Source organism: Podarcis erhardii (assembly GCF_964252035.2).
Source record: "Podarcis erhardii genome assembly, chromosome: 1".
Taxonomy (NCBI): Eukaryota; Metazoa; Chordata; class Lepidosauria; order Squamata; family Lacertidae; genus Podarcis; species Podarcis erhardii.
In genome coordinates, this window is record NC_138497.1 from 68,113,760 (window position 1) to 68,119,759 (window position 6,000).

Sequence of the window (6,000 nt, forward strand, 5' to 3'; positions counted from 1 at the left end):
CACAGTAGGACTTACAAATAACATGTAGAACAGGGGTAGAGAACCTCTGGACTACAACTTGATCTGCCTCAGCCAGCATGGCTGATGGTCAAGGATGATGGTAGTTACAGTCAAGCAACATCTGGAAGGCCACCAGTTATCCACCCCGATGAAGAGTGGATTATGCTCTTAAACATTACTCTTATCTAGGAAGCTGTCTTATACTGAATCAGATCATTGGTCAATCCAGCTCAGTATCCTCTATACTGACTGGGAGTGGGTTTCCAAGGTTTCAGACTGGTGACATTCCCAGCCCTACTTGGAGATTCTGCATGCCAAGCAAATGCCCTACAAGTGAGCTTTGGAAACTTCATTAATAACTACGAAGTTAACTCACCAAGCACTTACAAAACTATTTGCCTTTTCCCCATTCAAGCATTTTAATGTCCTCTTTTGGTACTTTTTCTTGACAAAATTACAATACATCAGAGATTTTGCTATTTTACACCAGGGTCTATTCAAACTTTACTTAAGAGTGAGTTTGAGTAAATCCTCCTATGTTCAGGGGCCACCTGACAAATATAGCACCATGCATTAAGATGGGCAGCAACATTGTAGCAAGAGAGTGATTTTGATATTGGTTAAAATGATACAAAAGACAAGGTTTTTAAGAGTGTAATATGCTTCATGGATACAAACTCAATAACAGCAAGAAAGAAGACACAAATGCTATCTTTATTGAACAATCATAGTATCTAGTTCAGATTTATGAGCAGGACAAATCATTTTACCCAACACATAATTATTTGCCTTGGTCATAAATCTGAACCAAAAAACAGTGTATTAAGAAATACATATGACATCCCCACTAAAAGAACCAGAACCCAGGAAAAGGAAATAAGATCGTGATCTTATGTATAATTAGCAGGGAGTAAGTCCCACTGCAAGTCAGCTTTATCCTCCCAGAAACACAAGGCCCATTCATCTTTTGTCTCCCAAGTTTTGCCCCTTACTAAGTTTGCATAAGTTATATTTTAAAATTAAGGTCAGTTACTGAGGCCTTACTAGTTGCTCAGTTGACCACAACTTTGTTTCTAAAATAATAATAAGAGGATGGGCTGTGGATTTACAATGCCAGTACCATTCCCACCCTGTCCACTGAATTTTTGTTTGAAAAAACCTCTGTCCAGAATACCACCCAAGTAACACTGCATGCATATAGGTTTTCTGTTGTTTTGTTAATAGGACAGCCCTAGGTAAACATACTCCGCTCCCTGTTCTCTGGTCCAGAGGAAGACAATCTAATCCCGTTTCCTTATCGCTCCTTAGCAAATATCCCAGAAATAAGCCCAAGAAACACAGGGAAAGGGGATAATTTCCCCGCGTGTGCATGCGAGCCCCCTTCTCCCTCTCCAGTGCACAGATCCGGAGGCCCCGAGGAGGAAAACTCCCTCAAGTCCTCACCCAGAGTAGTTAGATGCGTTTAATCTGTTGGGCAACCCGCCCCCCCCCCCGGAAAAGTCTCGGGCATAAGCGCCCTGTCTGGTATGCGTGAGACAGATTTCCCACATGCACCCAGACCCGCGCTTTCCGCGCACTCCCACCCACCCACCCACGGGCAACACGCAGAGGGCAGCAGCGCAGCCCGAAGGAGGGCCACCTCTCCCCACACCTGTCAGGAGTCGAGAGGGGCTCCGCATTTCGCCGGCAGGGATCCCCCGCTTCCCCGCACTGAAGTCACCGAGCAGGAATCTCCTCCGCCAGCTCTCCCGCTCCCCTCCCTCGCCACCTCCATCTCTGCCCTCCTCCCCAGCCTGACTGCGGAAGGGAAGCGCTCCCCCGGTCCCGGTCCTCACCGTTTCAGAAGGGCGGCGGCGGCGAGCGGGGGGGGGGAGGTGCGTGGGGGTGACAGTGCGCGGCCCCCACAACGGCGCGCGGGATGGCAACACAAGCGACGCCCGGCGCGAGCAGCCCCCTATACCTGACCTACTTTCCGCCTGGCTTGCCACTGAACGTCGCACCACTAACCTACTTTCCAGCCAATGGCTTCTCCCCCCGCACCAAGCCCCGGCCCGCCTCCCGACCAATCGCGGGACAAAGCTATGCGGGCACGACGCCCAATGGGCAGCCGAGGAGAGGCTTCGCGGTCCCGCCCTCCGCCCCGGCCGTCCAACCGGCGGCAGAAGAGAGAAACGCGACGGAACGGGGGATCAACGCTCTCGTTCCTCCCGCCTGTTTAAAGGGCTGTAACTTGTGAGGCGGCGGGGAAGCGAGGGGGCGGAGGAGACGAGGAGGAGGAGGAGGAGGAGCAAGGCTCCCCCCCCCCGCGCGCGCGTTCTTTCCTGCCGGCCTGTTGTTGCTCCTCTGAACGGTTGCGTAAGTGACTGTTTGGGACGGGTGGGACCCGGATGTCTCCCTGCTGTATCGCCGAGCGCGGGCTCCAGCCTTCCCTGCGCGCGCGCGAGCGTCGCTGTCGTCAGAGCTCTGTCGTCAGAGCTGGGCGGAGACAGCGGAGTCTGTTTTTCTTCGGAGGGATTTCGCTGCCTCTGCGCGTTTTCGCTCCGGGCGGGGAGGCGCCCCTCCCCCGGGAATGGCGCGCGGCTTCCCGCTCTCGGCGCCCTCTCGCGCCTGTGCCAAACGGCGGACAAGGCTGCCCGTCAGTTCACCCGAGCAGCCTCCGCTCATCTCGGGCAGATGCTGCTTCTGGCGCTGAAGCGTTATTGGCTTCCCGCTCCGCCTGAGGGATCGCCGGCACAAGTTAATGTTAGGAACACGGAATACCCCCGTGGGAAAAAATTAGTTGCTGATCGCAAAAAAAGCCTCCTTTGCGCTGCCTTGTGCAACTCCGCATCCAGGACCCTTTGCCTCTCCCGACGTGCGCTGTGAAAACGTCCCCATCCCTCGCCCTCTGTTTCCATCTCGACAAATGCCAGAGGACGGCTTATTGCGGCAAACGCCCACACGGACTTCTTTGCGGTGCCATAAGAGACCGAACAGATGCATTGCGACTTCTGCCACAATGCATGCTCCTTAATTTAGTCATTTGTTTACATTCTTTGCATGGTTCCTTTTCTTTTTTCTTTCTTTTGCCCAGGGGACTTACAGTTGTGAAACACTAAACTGAGGAATGGTGCAAATGGTCCCCCTTTAGGAGCTGGTGGCACAAGCTCTCTGGCCTGGGCTTCCTCCCCTCTTCTCCCTCCTCTCAGGGCAGATGGGTGTTGAACAGCTCCAGGGCGGTGGGAAAGGGACTAACCCATCAGTTCTCTTGGCCCTTGATTGTATTTTTTGATTATTTTTATAACTATTTTTATCTTCCTGTTAGCCAGAAGCAGCTTGCATGTCAGTGATATAAAAGACAGTCGCTGCCATCAAGCTTACAAACTAAAGGTTCACTATTAGTAGGATTACATTTACAGCTGCTATACTGCTAACAGAAGCTGACTTAAGGGATCATATATCTGATGAAATATCTCCACTGGTTCTCAGTTACTTTCTAAACTCAATTCCAAGTGTTTTTGCTTATTTTTAAAACCCCGCACAGATGCCTACTGTATACTTTCAATACCTTCGTTCACTGAAATCTTTAGCTGAGGCCTTTTTCGAGGTATCCCACTTTCTTAGTTTAACGTGTGACACCTTGAAATAGAGCCTTTCCAGTTGTGGCTTCCAGTGTTTGGATCATACTCTCCAGAGAAGTTCATCTGTTGCCTCCATTGCTGCTATTACAGTGTCAGGAAAATACCCCCCCCCCTTTCCCAAGCCTTTTACTTTTTTCTACCATTTAAGCAGAGTGTAGTATCCTGCTGTTCTTCAGTTTCTATCTGTCCTGCCATTTTTGTCCCCCACAATTCCACTGCAGTGTATCTCAGACTACATCACAACAATATGCTGCAAGTTTCCCACAAAAATCATTGTGTGCTGCTACAATAGTAACTTCTCTCATCCCTACTGTGACCACCCCCTCATACTGCCACAGCTTCAACTCTGTAGTTGCCATGGCAACATCAACCTCCGCAAAGTGCCATAGAAGCACTGCTGTAATGCCATAGCAATGACATCATCTGCCAGGGATGCTGCCCATCCTCGCCATCTTCACATGCCGTAACATTAAACTGCCATTGAAGTATTTCAGAGTTTCACAAGGCACATAGGAACATCAGCATAACAAACACATTACTGCCCTATGCACTTAAATTATCTGTGCATATTTTATACCAGTAGCTGCACCCCTATTTGCTGCACTTGCCCCCCTTTACCAAGCCTGTGGGGGGGGAGCAGGGTACACTTGCCCTGGGCCTCAGAGGGCTAAGCTGACCATAGGCGGTGGGCACCAGGGCCCTGCTGAACTTAGGCTGTCATGGCAAGAACAAGACTCCTTCCCCAGGCTTCAGACAAGCTCTGCATGGGCTATTTAGAGATTCCCCTTCCCACTCTGCACAACTATTGAGATCAATTTTCAGCTTCCCAACACCATTTATGAAGCCGCTTCTCTCTCTGCAGTCCCATTTTGCACTAATTTTCACTTTTGCCCCATGCCCATGCCCCCTCGTTCCCCTCCATTTGTGCAATCTGCTCCCCAAACCACCCCATGTGTTTCCAGTGTTTTCCAAGCTCCCCTGCCTCCATGCACCACCTGAAAAATGCCTAGGGTCTTGGAGGACCAACTTAACGATTTTTCTATCTGTTGTAGTAATTGTAGCAGACTGCATCGGAGGCTGTATGCTTTTTAATTATGTTTTTATTTCTTCTATTTCTTACAATTCAAAGTGTAATACAATAAAATACAATATTTAAAAAACCAAAAAAGCAACAAAAATTCAAATTAAAACCATTTTATGTGATGGATGTTCTATCTCCCATATTCAACAACAAATCTACAGACATGCTGTGAACCATCTGAATGGAGCTAACGGACCACAACTTGGGAAATATTGGTGTAGAGAACAGAAGCAACTAGCAATATGGATTCAGCGGAACTTAAGCACTTATAATGAAAGCACTAACTATTAACACTCCTATTGAGAGTTGAGATGAATGGGATTTGAAATGGTTTAATATGCCTGGATTGTGCCCTTGGTGTTCTAAACTGCACCCATGAAAACCTATATCATTCCACCCAAGGGTGTATGCCTGATAATTGGTAAATACACAACATGGGAGCACCCTATATTTATTGTGTTTTTATGAAGGAGGACAGGAAGTACTTAGGGAAACATTCCAGGAACATTATTCATCTGTATTTGTGAATCAGACTGTAGTCAAGAAGGGAGTTCCCTAAGAGTGCTGAACAATCCTTTTGAACTTGATCTTAACTGCACAAGCAGCACAGTCATTCATCCTGGAAAACCAGGAAAGCCGGATAATGTATTGTGGGCATGCTCAAGAAATAAACTACAGCCTTTTCAAAAGTTCTTTTACTATAAAACCTATTTTGCATAACACTAGTTACAACATTGCGGCTGACTCTCCCCATCTATCCATAATTCAGATGGTAGCCATTGTGTGCCCAACATAGGCCGAGCAGTAAACAATCAATGCAACTTAATCTTATCAGCCAATCTGCTGACTGGCATTTCAAGCTCCTGGTGATGTCTCCTTAAAACTGTAGTTTCCTTTTAGCATAGCAGCGGCAGAATCAAAGTGAATAACTTGCTTATGATGAATGCTGGCCATCTTTTCAACCTGGAGCCCGCCAGCCGTTTTGGACTACAACTCCCATCAGTCATGTGGGTGGGGGAGGGACTGATGGGAGTTGTAGCCCAAAATGGATGAAGGACAGAGATGTGAAAAACTGCTCTAAAGGGAAGAGAGAACATGAAGTTGGCAGTTTTGTGAGTCAAGTGCTGTAGTAAAATTCATCTAAGTGTTCCCTGTTGCATATTGCCCCCCAGAGTCGCATAAATCCCAAACTTCGCTTTTAACTTGTGTGAACTCACCTTTATAATTAAGGAACTTGACCTCTCGATTGAAATGTTGTTAAAGCCCTCAGTCACCAATGACAACACCATAAGAAAAGCC

The 6,000-nt window shown here is 48.1% G+C and overlaps 1 protein-coding gene across 1 annotated transcript in view; it reads right to left on the bottom strand.

The window, feature by feature from the left end:
• BMAL1 (basic helix-loop-helix ARNT like 1) overlaps positions 1–1,982 on the bottom strand; it is a 45,813-nt gene extending 43,831 nt beyond the window's left edge. Inside the window, exon 1 of the mRNA XM_081878849.1 lies at positions 1,836–1,982. The gene's annotated coding sequence lies outside the window, so the exon portion shown is untranslated. The remainder of the gene's footprint in view (positions 1–1,835) is intronic.
• Positions 1,983–6,000: the final 4,018 nt, after the last annotated feature.